We start from the raw sequence: 13,353 nt of genomic DNA on the forward strand, positions 1-13,353 counted from the left end.
TCATGTACTCCATTCTGTTCAAACAATTCTATGCAGAGTTATCTTGAATCTCTGGGCATTGCTTCTCTACCCTTGAGATTTGAATTAGCGTCCATGCCTAGCCCAGAATATTGGCAGGTCGTAGTGTCTGCGCTCACTGGACCTCTATCAGACCCAGTTCCCCCTTTCTAATTCAATTTGGGTAAATTACCAACAGCATGTTCTGCTGCATATGACATGTCCTAATGCAAACCAATGGCCTTAAGTTCTTACAGTGGGTTTGACAACGTTGAGGCTTATAGGGAACCAGGTAAATTCATTTTCCAGAGTTTGTCACGCAAACCCCATGTTCACTTTGAAACAAATGTCGCTTTTTCCTGATCATGTTTTGTCTTGCGATTTGTTTTGGGAAATGGAGTGTTGAGATTGTAGCATCTTTGGTGAGGGAAACATCAAGGGTTCTTGCAGTGCCTCAAAATACTCATTAAAAAACATGTTGTTCATTCTTTGCACTTTTGGTTGAATTTTGCTTATCTTGCTGTGGAATTTAATATTGGGTCGTTCCATATGAAACTCAAACATCTGAGTTGGCACGTTTTTAGATAACTGACGTTTAAGGTAATTTAAAAAATAAATAAATCAGTTATTATTTTATTTTTTAAATCAATACATTTTTACATATTTTTACAACCCTGTTTGTAATCTTTCAAATGATATGACACCCAAACATTTATGTTTTTTAGTGAGGAAGACATGGATGTCTCATGGTAGGGTGGAGACATGCAAAATGGGTCAACTTCTACCTCTTTTACCATGGGCAAACATGTATGGAAGGTTTAGTTCAAATCAAAAGTCAGAAAGGGATTGAAATCATATGGAACGACCCTATTACAGTAATACCATAGCCTTGGAGATGCAAGATGGCCAGCAATTCAGGACTCAAACTCAGACTGGGTGGTGTTCATTTTGGCCACTCTACAGAAGGCGTTAGTATACATTAGAATATCACCTGATTTTATTCAATGTCACCTCAAGGGAAAGTTTGGGAGGACAGCGTTCGGCAGCACATTTCTCCTCAGTGACTTCACAGTGAGTGGCAAATTAAATGTAGTATGTACCATAGCGAATGATCAATGATGAATGTGTTCCTGTTGAAACATTTGTTCACAGTGGAGATTTATGATTTCCTTAATCTCCATTGACAATCCCTTCAGGCGATCCAATGACGAAAAGCAGGTAATGACATATCCGTGTAATTTGTCATGCTCTCCCTGTTATGTGAACAATGGTTACATGTACTGGTCAACAAAAGCATGTCTGTTTGGAATGTACAGATGTCACCACTTAAAGGTACAACTTCATGAAAGTAATGTTGTGGGTGTCATATTGTACATCTCTATGTTGGAATGTACAGATGTCACCACTTAAAGGTACAACTTCATGAAAGTAATGTTGTGGGTGTCATATTGTACATCTTTATGTTGGAATGTACAGATGTCACCACTTAAAGGTACAACTTCATGAAAGTAATGTTGTGGGTGTCATATTGTACATCTTTATGTTGGAATGTACAGATGTCACCACTTAAAGGTACAACTTCATGAAAGTAATGTTGTGGGTGTCATATTGTACATCTTTATGTTGGAATGTACAGATGTCACCACTTAAAGGTACAACTTCATGAAAGTAATGTTGTGGGTGTCATATTGTACATCTTTATGTTGGAATGTACTTCATTTGATGTTAACTGCCCAGTGATTGAGTTATTTTAACGTCAGGTGAGTGATGAGCGAGGAATCAAATGCAGAGAGCGAAGTGAACGGGAAAAACGCTTTAATGTCCTTCAAAACGTAACAGGTCCAAACATGGGTGAATGCTATAAAACACTGGCGCTAAACAAACCCAAAACCTAGTTACAAACACCGGACAGCGAAAACCCAAAGCCTAGTTACAAACACCGGACAGCGAAAACCCAAAACCTAGTTACAAACACCGGACAGCGAAAACCCAAAACCTAGTTACAAACACCGGACAGCGAAAACCCAAAACCTAGTTACAAACACCGGACAGCGAAAACACGATACATCATCAAACGTAACAAATCAACAAGTCCGCACAAACACCAGCGGGCAAAACGAACTTAAATAACACCCATCCCAAAACCCCAACAAGGAACAGGTGAAAACAATTAGACCAAAACAAACGAAAAGGAAAAAGGGATCGGTGGCAGCTAACAGACCGGCGACGACGACCGCCGAGCGCCACCCGAGCAGGAAGGGGAGCCACCTTCAGTGGTATTCGTGACAGTTATATTTTATGCTCCTCAAGAACAATGTCTCCATGTACTGTATTCTCATCCTGCATGCAATCTAGGGATGGGGGAGGGTTCGATACAATAGAGTATTCAGATATTAATTGTTACTATATTATATTGATTCTATGACTCGAAGTATCGATCCTCAAAAAAAGAAAAAGTATTTTTTTGCTAGTTAGTTACCATTAGCTAGCACTAGTCTGCTGTAACAGTGCCAAAACTCCTTCTACAGCTTTGTCTCAATCTTTAAATGGTGAGCAATATTTTTGGAACATCGGGCAATTCAGGCGGATGTTAGAGGGACTTTTTTTTTTACTGAAGAATGTATTTGTTTCATATAATTGTGTTTTGATTTTTGTGTTTTGTGTTTGCTTTTCATGTATTGTGTAATTGATGTATATACACTGTATCTATATGTGTAGTGTTGTTGTTCATACAGGTCTAAACTGTGAAAGAAACCATGGTCTCAGCATGACTATCTGCTTACATAAAGTAAAAAAATAATAACTTGAATCTCAACAAAATCGCAGTATCAAATTGCAATACAGAATCGTGATACATATTGTATTGGCACCTAAGTATCATGATAATACCGTATCATGAGGTCGCTGGCAATTCTCAGCCCTAATGCAAACCACATTTTCTGATAAGACAATAAAGACATATGGTTTACATTGACGGTAGGCCTATATCATAAAGCATAGGCTATATTACACATACATATACTGTGTATACAGTGCCTTTCGGAAAGTATTCAGACCCCTTGACTTTTTCCATATTTTACTCCCTGACCAAGGCCCTTCTCTCCCGATTGCTCAGTTTGGCTGGGCTGCCAGTTCTAGAAAGAGTCTTGGTGGCTCCAAACTTCTTCCATTTAAGAATGATGGAGGCCACTGTGTTCTTGGTGCCCTTCTCCAGATCTGTGCCTCGACACAATTCTGTCTCGGTGCTCTATGGAAAATTCCATTCGAACTCTTGACTTAGTTTTCACTCTGACATACACTGTCAACTGTGGGAGCTTATATAGACAGGTGTGTGCCTTTCCAAATCATGTCCAATCAATTGAATTTACCACAGGTGGACTCCAATCAAGTTGTAGAAACATCTCAAGGATGATCAATGGAAACAGGATGCACCTGACCTCAAATTAATTTAGAGTCTCTTAGCAAAGGGTTAATGCATTTGCAAAAATGTCTAAAACCCTGTTTTCACATTGTCATTATGGGGTATTGTGTGAAGTTTGCTAAGGATTTTTTTTAAATTGTTTAATCCATTTTAGAATAAGTCTGTAACGTAACAAAATGTGGAAAATGTCAAGGGGTCTGAATAATTTCCAAATGCACTATATATACAGTGGGGCAAAAAAGTATTTAGTCAGCCACCAATTGTGCATGTTCTCCCACTTAAAAATATAAGAGAGGCCTGTAATTTTCATCATAGGTACACTTCAACTATGACAGACAAAATGAAAAAAAAAATCCAGAAAATCACATTGTAGGATTTTTAATAAATTTATTTGCAAATTATGGTGTGACATAAGTATTTGGTCAATAACAAAAGTTTATCTCAATGCTTTGTTAAAATACCCTTTGTTGGCAATGACAGAGGTCAAACGTTTTCTGTAAGTCTTCACAAGGTTTTCACACACTGTTGCTGGTATTTTGGCCCATTCCTCCATGCAGATCTCCTCTAGAGCAGTGATGTTTTGGGGCTGTTGCTGGGCAACATGGACGTTCAACTCCCTCCAAAGATTTTCTATGGGGTTGAGATCTGGAGACTGGCAAGGCCACTCCAGGACCTTGAAATGCTTCTTACGAAGACACTCCTTCGTTGCCCGGGCGGTGTGTTTGGGATCATTGTCATGCTGAAAGACCAAGCCACGTTTCATCTTCAATGCCCTTGCTGATGGAATGAGTTTTTCACTCAAAATTTCACGATACATGGCCCCATTCATTCTTTCCTTTACACGGATTAGTCGTCCTGGTCCCTTTGCAGAAAAACAGCCCCAAAGCATGATGTTTCCACCCCCATGCTTCACAGTAGTGATGGTGTTCTTTGGATGCAACTCAGCATTCTTTGCCCTCCAAACACGACGAGTTGAGTTTTTTCCAAAAAGTTATATTTTGGTTTCACCTGACCATATGACATTCTCCCAATCTTCTTCTGGATCATCCAAATGCTCTCTAGCAAACTTCAGACGGGCCTGGACATGTACTGGCTTAAGCAGGGGGACACGTCTGGCACTGCAGGATTTGAGTCCCTGGCGGCGTAGTGTGTTACTGATGGTAGGCTTTGTTACTTTGGTCCCAGCTCTCTGCAGGTCATTCACTAGGTCCCCCCGCGTGGTTCTGGGATTTTTGCTCACCGTTCTTGTGATCATTTTGACCCCACGGGGTGAGATCTTGCGTGGAGCCCCAGATCGAGGGAGATTATCAGTGGTCTTGTATGTCTTCCATTTCCTAATAATTGCTCCCACAGTTGATTTCTTCAAACCAAGCTGCTTACCTATTGCAGATTCAGTCTTCCCAGCCTGGTGCAGGTCTACAATTTTGTTTCTGGTGTCCTTTGACAGCTCTTTGGTCTTGGCCATAGTGGAGTTTGGAGTTTGACTGTTTGAGGTTGTGGACAGGTGTCTTCTATACTGATAACAAGTTCAAACAGGTGCCATTAATACAGGTAACGAGTGGAGGACAGAGGAACCTCTTAAAGAAGAACTTACAGGTCTGTGAGAGCCAGAAATCTTGCTTGTTTCTAGGTTACCAAATACTTATTTTCCACCATAATTTGCAAATAAATTCATTAAAAATCCTACAATGTGATTTTCTGGATTTGTTTCTAATTTTGTCTGTCATAGTTGAAGTGTACCTATGATGAAAATTGCAGGCCTCTCATCTTTTTAAGTGGGAGAACTTGCACAATTGGTGTCTGACTAAATACTTTTTTGCCCCAATGTATATGGGTATGTGTGTTGGCATTGTTGAATACATGTTGAATACCAGTAATACAGTGTAGACAGTTTTAATGGAACTTTCCAAATGCCCATTATCAGTAACCATCACTCCTGTGTTCCAATGGCATGTTGTTTTAGCTAATCCAAGTTTAGTATTTCAAAAGGCTAATTGATCATTAAAAAAAACTTTTTTTGCAATTATGTTAGCACAGCTGAAAACTGTTGTCCTGATTAAAGAAGCAATAAAACTGGCCTTTTTTGGACTTGTTGAGTATCTGGAGCATCAGCATTTGTGTGTTCGATTACAGGCTCAAAATGGCCAGAAACAAGGAACTTTCTTCTGAAACTCGTCAGTCTATTCCTGTTCTGAGAAATGAAGGCTATTCCATGCGAGAAATTGCCAAGAAACTGAAGATCTGAAGATCACAGATCGCTGTGTACTACTCCCTTCACAGAACAGCGCAAACTGGCTCTAACCAGAATAGAAATAGGAGTGGGAGGCCCCGGTGCACAACTGAGCAAGAATACCAGTACATTAGAGTGCCTGGTTTGAGAAACAGATGTCTCACTAGTCCTCAACTGGCAGCTTCATTAAATAGTACCCCCAAAACACCAGTCTCAATGTCAACAGTGAAGAGGTGACTCTGGGATGTTGGCCTTCTAGACAGAGATGCAAAGAAAAAGCCATATCTCAGACTGGCCAATACAAATAAAAGATTAAGATGGACAAAATAACACAGACGCTGAAGAGAGGAACTTTGCCTAGAATGCCAGCATCCCGGAGTCGCCTCTTCACGATTGACGTTGAGACTGGTGTTTTTTGGGGGTACTATTTAATGAATCTGCCAGTTGAGGACTTCAAATACAGATTCAACCACAAAGACCAGTGAGGTTTTCCAGTGTCTTGCAAAGAAGGCAACCTATTGGTATATGGGTCAAAATAAAAAGCAGACATTGAATATCCCCTTGAGCATGGTGAAGATATTAATTACACTTTGGAAGGTGTATCAGTACACCCAGTCACAACTCAGTTGCTGGAGAGGAAGGAAACCGCTCAGGGATTTCACCATGAGGTCAATGGCGACTTTAAAACTGTTGCATAGTTGAGTGGCTGTGATAGGAGAAAAATGAGAATGGATCAACAACATTTTATTTACTCCACAATACTCACCTAAATGACAGAGTGAAAAGAAGGAAGCATGTACAGAATAAAACTATTCAACATATGCATCCTGTTTGCAACAAGGCACTGAAGTCATACTGCAAAAATTGTGGCAAAGCAATTCACTTTTTGTCCTGAATACACAGTGTTATGGTTGGGGCAAATCCAATACAACACATTACTGAGTTCCACTCTCTAAATTTTCAAACATAGTTGTGGCTGCTTCATGTCATGGGTATGCTTGTAATCATTAAGGACTGGGGAGTTTTTCATGATAAAAATAAACAGAATGGAGCTAAACACAGGCAAAATCCTAGAGGAAAACCTGGTTCAGTCTGATTTCCACCAGACAATGGGAGATGAATTCACCTTTCAGCAGGACAATAACCTAAAACACAAGGCCAAATCTGCTCTGACGTTGCTTATCAAGAAGACATTGAATTATCCTGAGTGGCTGAGTTACAGTTTTGACTTAAATCTACTTGAACATCTATGGCAAGACATGAAAATGGTTGTCAGGCGTTGATCAGCAACCATTTTGATAGAGCTTGAATCATTTCTGAAAGTAATAATAGGCAGATGTTGTGAAATCCAGATGTGGAAATCTCTTCGAGACTTACCCAGAGATGCTCACAGCTGTAATCACTGCCAAAAGTGCTTCCACAAATCATTTACTTATGTAAATGAGAAAGTTCTGTATTTCATTCTCAATAAATTTGCAAACATTTCTAAAAACATGTTTTCACTTTATCATTAATGTGTATGTAGATTAGAGGTCGACCGATTATGATTTTTCAATACCGATACCGATTATTGGAGGACCAAAAGAAGCTGATACCGATTCATCAGCTGATTTTGTTTATTTATTTGTAATAATGACAATTGCAACAATACTGAATGAAAACTTTTATTTTGATTAAATATAATGCAGAAATCAAATCAATTTGGCCTCAAATAAATAATGAAACATGTTCAATTTGGTTTAAATAATGCAAAAACAAAGTGTTGGACAAGAAAGTAAAAGTGCAATATGTGCCATGTAAATAATCTAACGTTTAAGTTCCTTGCTCAGAACATGAGAACATATTAAAGCTGGTGTTTCCTTTTAACATGTTTCCTTCAATATTCCCAGGTAAGAAGTTTTAGGTTGAGGTTATTATAGGAATTATAGGACTGTTTCTCTCTATACCTTTTTTATTTCATATTCCTTTGACTATTGGATGTTCTTATAGGCACTTTAGTATTACCAGTGTAACAGCATAGCTTCCGTCCCTCTCCTCGCCCCTACCTTGTCTCGAACCAGGATCACATCGACAACAGCCACCATCGAAGCATTGTTACCCATCGCTCCACAAAAGCTGCGGCCCTTGCAGAGCAAGGGGAACAACTCCTCCCAAGTCTCAGAGCGAGTGACGTTTGAAGAGCTATTAGTGCGCCCCCTGCTAACTAGCTAGCCATTTCACATCGGTTACACCAGCCTAATCTCGGGAGTTGATAGGCTTGAAGTCATATTACATAGCACATAGCACAGGGAAGATCTGCTGGCAAAACACACGAAAGTGCTGTTTGAATGAATGCTTACAATCCTGCTGCAGCCTACCACCGCTCAGTCAGACTGCTCTGTCAAATATCAAATCGTAGACTTAATTATAACATAATAACACACAGAAATACCGGCCTTAGTTCATTAATATGGTCAAATCCGGAAACTATCATTTCGATAGTTAGTTTATTCTTTCAGTGAAATACGTTACCGTTCCATATTTTATCTAACGGGTGGCATCCATCCATAAGTTTAAATATTCCTGTTACATTGCACAACCTTCAATGTTATGTCATAATTACGTAAAATTCTGGCAAATTAGATGGCAACGAGCCAGGCGGACCAAACTGTTGCATATACCCTGACTCATGAAATTCATGTTTGCAGGCAATATTAACTAAATATGCAAGTTTAAACATATATACTTGTGTACTGATTTTAAGAAAGGATTTGATGTTTATGGTTAGGTACACATTGGTGCAACGATAGTGCTTTTTTCGCGAATGTGCTTGTTAAATCACCCGTTTGGTGAAGTAGGTTATGATTCAAGGATAAATGAACTGGCACCGCATCGATTATATGCAATGCAGGACAAGCTAGATAAACTAGTAATATCATCAACCATGTGTAGTTAACTAGTGATTATGTTAAGATTGATTGTTTTTTATAAGATACGTTTAATGCTAGCTAGCACCTTACCTTGGCTCCTTGCTGCACTCGCATAACAGGTAACAGGCCTGCCACACAGTCTCCTCATGGAGTGCAATGTAATCGGCCATGATCGGTGTCCAAAAATGCAGATTAACGATTGTTATGAAAATTTTAAATGGGCCCTAATTAATCGGCCATTCCGATTAATCGGTCGACCTCTAATGTAGAGGGATGAGAAAAATATGTATTTAATACATTTTCAATTCAGGCTGTAACACAATAAAAATGTGGAATAAGTCAAGGGGTATGAATACTTTCTGAAGGCACTGTAAAAGCTGATCATATAGCTTTTTTATTTTTGTACTTATAATATATTCTGTTTGCAGTCACAATATGTATTGTATTCAGAGCTTTCTGAGCTGTCAGTGCTTGCTCCATGTAGCTATAATGAGGTTTAAATGTGTAATACATCCTGAATTATATACATGGACAGAGCTTGACTTGGGCAGGAGCTCACAGGAACTGAGTTCCGGCACCTCAAATGTTCTACTGCTTCAGTTCCTCTCAGAAAATATTGGCTTAAAGTTATTATAGAGTTCCCGAGTAGCGCAGCTGTCTAAGGCACTGCATCTCAGTACTAGAGACATCACTACAGACCCTGGTTCAGTCCTGGCTGCATCACAACCGGCTGTGATCGGGAGTCCCATAGGGCAGTGCACAATTGGACCAGTGTCATCTGGGTTAGGGTTTGACCGAGGTAGGCCGTCATTGTAAATAAGAATTTGTTCTTAACTGACTTGCCTAGTTAAATAAAGGTAAAAAAATAGAGTTCCTGCACCTTAATATAAACAGTACTGGTACCTATTTCAATCCAATTCAAGCACTGTACATAGTGTTGAAGTCGGAAGTTTTCATACACTTAGGTTGGAGTCATTAAAACTTGTTTTTCAACAACTCCACACATTTCTTGTTAACAGACTATAGTTTTGGCAAATCAGTTAGGACATCTACTTTGTGCTTGGCACAAGTAATTTTTCCAACAATTGTTTACAGACAGATTATTTCATTTATAATTCACTGTATCTTTTTTCCAGTGGGTCAGAAGTTTACATACACTAAGTTGACTGTGCCTTTAAACAGCTTGGAAAATTCCAGAAAATTATGTCATGGCTTCAGAAGCTTCTGATAGACTAATTGACATAATTTGTGTCAATTGGAGGTGTACCTGTGGATGTATTTCAAGGCCTACCTTCAAACTCAGGACCTCTTTGCTTAACATCATGGGAAAGTCAAAAGAAATCAGCCAAGACTTCAGAAAATAAATTGTAGACCTCCACAAGTATGGCTCATCCTTGGGAGCAATTTTCCAAACACTTGAAGGTACCACGTTCATCTGTTCAAACAACCGTACTCAAGTATAAACACCCTGAGACCACGCAGCTGTCATACCGCTCAGGAAGGAGAGACGTTCTGTCTCCTAGAGATGAATGTACTTTGGTGCGAAAAGTATAAATCAATCCCAGAACAACAGCAAAGGACCTTGTGAAGATGATGGCGGAAACAGGTACAAAGGTATATATATATCCACAGTAAAACGAGTCCTATATCGACATAACCTGAAAGGCCACTCAGCAAGGAAGAAGCCACTGCTCCAAAACCTCCATAAAAAAGCCAGACTACGGTTTACAACTGCACATGGGGACAAAGATTGTACCTTTTGGAGAAATGTCCTCTGGTCTGATGAAACAAAAATAGAACTGTTTGGCCATAATGACCATCGTTATGTTTGGAGGAAAACAGGGGAGGCTTGCAAGCCGAAGAACACCATCCCAACCGTGAAGCACAGGGATGGTAGCATCATGTTGTGGGGTTTGCTTTGCTGCAGGAGGGACTGGTGCACTTCACAAAATAGATGGCATCACGAGGAAAGAAATTATGTGGATATATTGAAGCAGCATCTCAAGACATCAGTCAGGAGCCTGGTCGCAAATGGGTCTTCCAAATGGACAATGACCCCAAACATACTGCCAAAGTTGTGGCAAAATTGCTTAAGGACAACAAAGTCAAGGTATTGGAGTGGCCATCACAAAGCCCTGGCCTCAATCCTATTGAACATTTGTGGTCAGAACTGAAAATGCGTGTGTGAGCTCGGAGGCCTACAAACCTGACTCAGTTACACCAGCTCTGTCAGGAGGAATGGGCCAAAATTCACCCAACTTATTGTGGGAAGCTTGTGGAAGGCTACCCAAAATGTTTGACCCAAGTTAAACAATTTAAAGGTAATGCTACTAAATTCTAATTTAGTGTATGTAAACATCTGACCCACTGGGAATGTGATGAAAGAAACAAAAGCTGAAATATATATTTCTCTCTACTATTATTCTGACATTTCACATTCTTAAAATAAAGTGGTGATCCTAACTGACCTAAAACAGGGAATATTTACTAGGATTAAATGTCAGGAATTGTGAGAAACTGAGTTTAAATGTACTTGACTAAGGTGTATGTAAACTTCCCACTTCAACTGTAGTTACCCAAGAAAGATACTTGAAATGGAATGCACCACTCAATCCAACTACCTGTATGCCAAAACATGCAGGTACATATTTTCCACTCATGCTTACTTAACTTTGTTTGTCTCAAAATGCCCTGCTCTGTTAAGTATGTGGGGAGAGAGTCAGGAGGGAATTCTCTATCATCTGACCTATCATTCCCATGGGGAGTCAGAGTTCATGATTTAGGAGAACTTGATGTTCTTGAGCTTTTCTGTCCTTTTATGAGTGTAGTGTGGGGTGTTGGATTGACCACACTGTTTCAACCTAATTTAGTTCTAGAGTTGATTAATTCATGTTTGTTGAATTGAAGGATATATTTTATTTAACACCTTTATGAAATGAAATAGACATTATTTAGACATTATTTAGGCTAGGCTATTTCATTTTAAAGATGTTGGTGAAACTGTCACTCCCTAGTTGCAAAGCGGTCTAAGGCATTGCATCTCAGTGGTAAAGGCGTCACTTCAGACTCTGGTTTAATTCCAGGTTGTATCACAATCTGGCCGTGATTGGGAGTCCCATAGGGCTGCGCACATTTGGCCCAGCGTCGTCCGGATTAGGGTTTGGCCGGCGTAGGCTGTCATTGTAAATAAGAATTTGTTCTTAACTGACTTGCCTAGTTAAATAAAGGTTAAACATCCATTTGAGATTTTACATTAAGGACTGTTTTCTTCCCTCGGACATCATTGCACACGAGATAGAACAACAGAATGTGTAATGCAATTATTTTTCCCACAATGCCAAAGGCTCCTCCCACTCTTCCAAAGGCTCCTCCCACTCTGCCAAAGGCTCCTCTTACTCTGTCAAAGGCTCCTCCCACTCTACCAGAGGCTCCTCTACTCTTACTTACTTACTTACTGACTTTATTATCCCCATGGGGAAATTTTGTTGCAGTGTCATGTACACTTTTAAAGTGGCGTTTAAATATAAAACAAAATTGACAATACAACTTTCATAACAGTTACATACCAATAAAAAACATTTTTTTTAAAGCCTGCTGGCCTTACTGAGTCGATAGGAACATTAGCCTGAGCTATTTCGGAGGGATATCACACCTGGCACAAATGATTGTCTACTCTGTTTCAACAACAAAACAAAAGCAATGAATGTGCTGGGATGAACAGTGGCGCTGTTTCCTCTAATGTGCATTTGATCTCAATGTTCAACTTGAAAGCTGTTTCGGGTTGGAGGGATTGTAGTTGATGAAAGGTGAGGCCGATGTAAGGGGCCGATGTGTCACTTCCCAAACCAGAAGAACTTTCATGATAATCCTCCAAAGCTTTCGCTAAACCCACTAAATTTCCTCAGATCACTCGCCCTTTACAATTCAGGATTTTCCCAAGTTTTCTTAAATGCATTCCCATTCCCTGGGAATAAGGCCTACCTTATTTGAGCAAGTTTGATCAAAGTCTTACACTTTCGTTGTAGTGAATGGTACTACTGGGTAGCAGCACACACTCCTCTCAGCTTGGCACTTAATTTCCGTGGATACTAGACTAAGCACATAGGAATGATGACATCATCGTGACTTAAAGTGCTTCAAGTCCTGACGGATGGTGATTAGGGGAGAATCTGAATTGCATTTTCTTGATTCTTCACGTCTTCTCCTCACCTCCTTCTCAAAATCTATTGGATGAGATGGTCAGCGGGGAGGGACTTCTGACTTTATCATCCAATGGGTTTTGAGAAAAAGGCGAGGAGAGAGGACGTGAGGAATCAAGGAAATGCAATTGAGATTTTTCCATAGTATGTGTGACGATGGGGTTGGACACTTCAACTGATGTCATTCAGTAGTCCATGTCTTGAGCTATCCCGCTATCCCCAACACCTCATGTTGACTTTAGCGTGCCAATTGTCAGTGACTTTTCAGTCAGATCCTTTAATGGTAGTATGAATCCCAGTAGCCCATGTTGGTATGCTTGCTGGTGTACTTTTTGGATAACAGGAATAGGGGCTTGGGGCGGCAGGTAACCTAGTGGTTAGAGTGTTGGACTAGTAACCAAAAGCTTGCAAGATCAAATCCCCGAGCTGACAAGGTAAAACATCTGCTGTTCTGCCCCTGAACAAGGCAGTTAACCCACTGTTCCTAGGCTGTCATTAAAAATATGAATTTGTTCTTAACTGACTTGCCTAGTTAAATAAAGGTACAATTCAAAATAAATTAGGCTGTCAAGTTGGCAACTGTTTCATTTATTTACT

At 39.8% G+C, this 13,353-nt stretch overlaps 1 protein-coding gene across 1 annotated transcript in view; it reads left to right on the top strand.

The window, feature by feature from the left end:
• LOC135556632 (cadherin EGF LAG seven-pass G-type receptor 1-like) overlaps positions 1-13,353 on the top strand; it is a 92,553-nt gene that overhangs the window by 9,945 nt on the left and 69,255 nt on the right. The window lies entirely within an intron of this gene.

The sequence above is a fragment of the Oncorhynchus masou genome, chromosome 15, assembly GCF_036934945.1.
Source record: "Oncorhynchus masou masou isolate Uvic2021 chromosome 15, UVic_Omas_1.1, whole genome shotgun sequence".
Taxonomy (NCBI): Eukaryota; Metazoa; Chordata; class Actinopteri; order Salmoniformes; family Salmonidae; genus Oncorhynchus; species Oncorhynchus masou.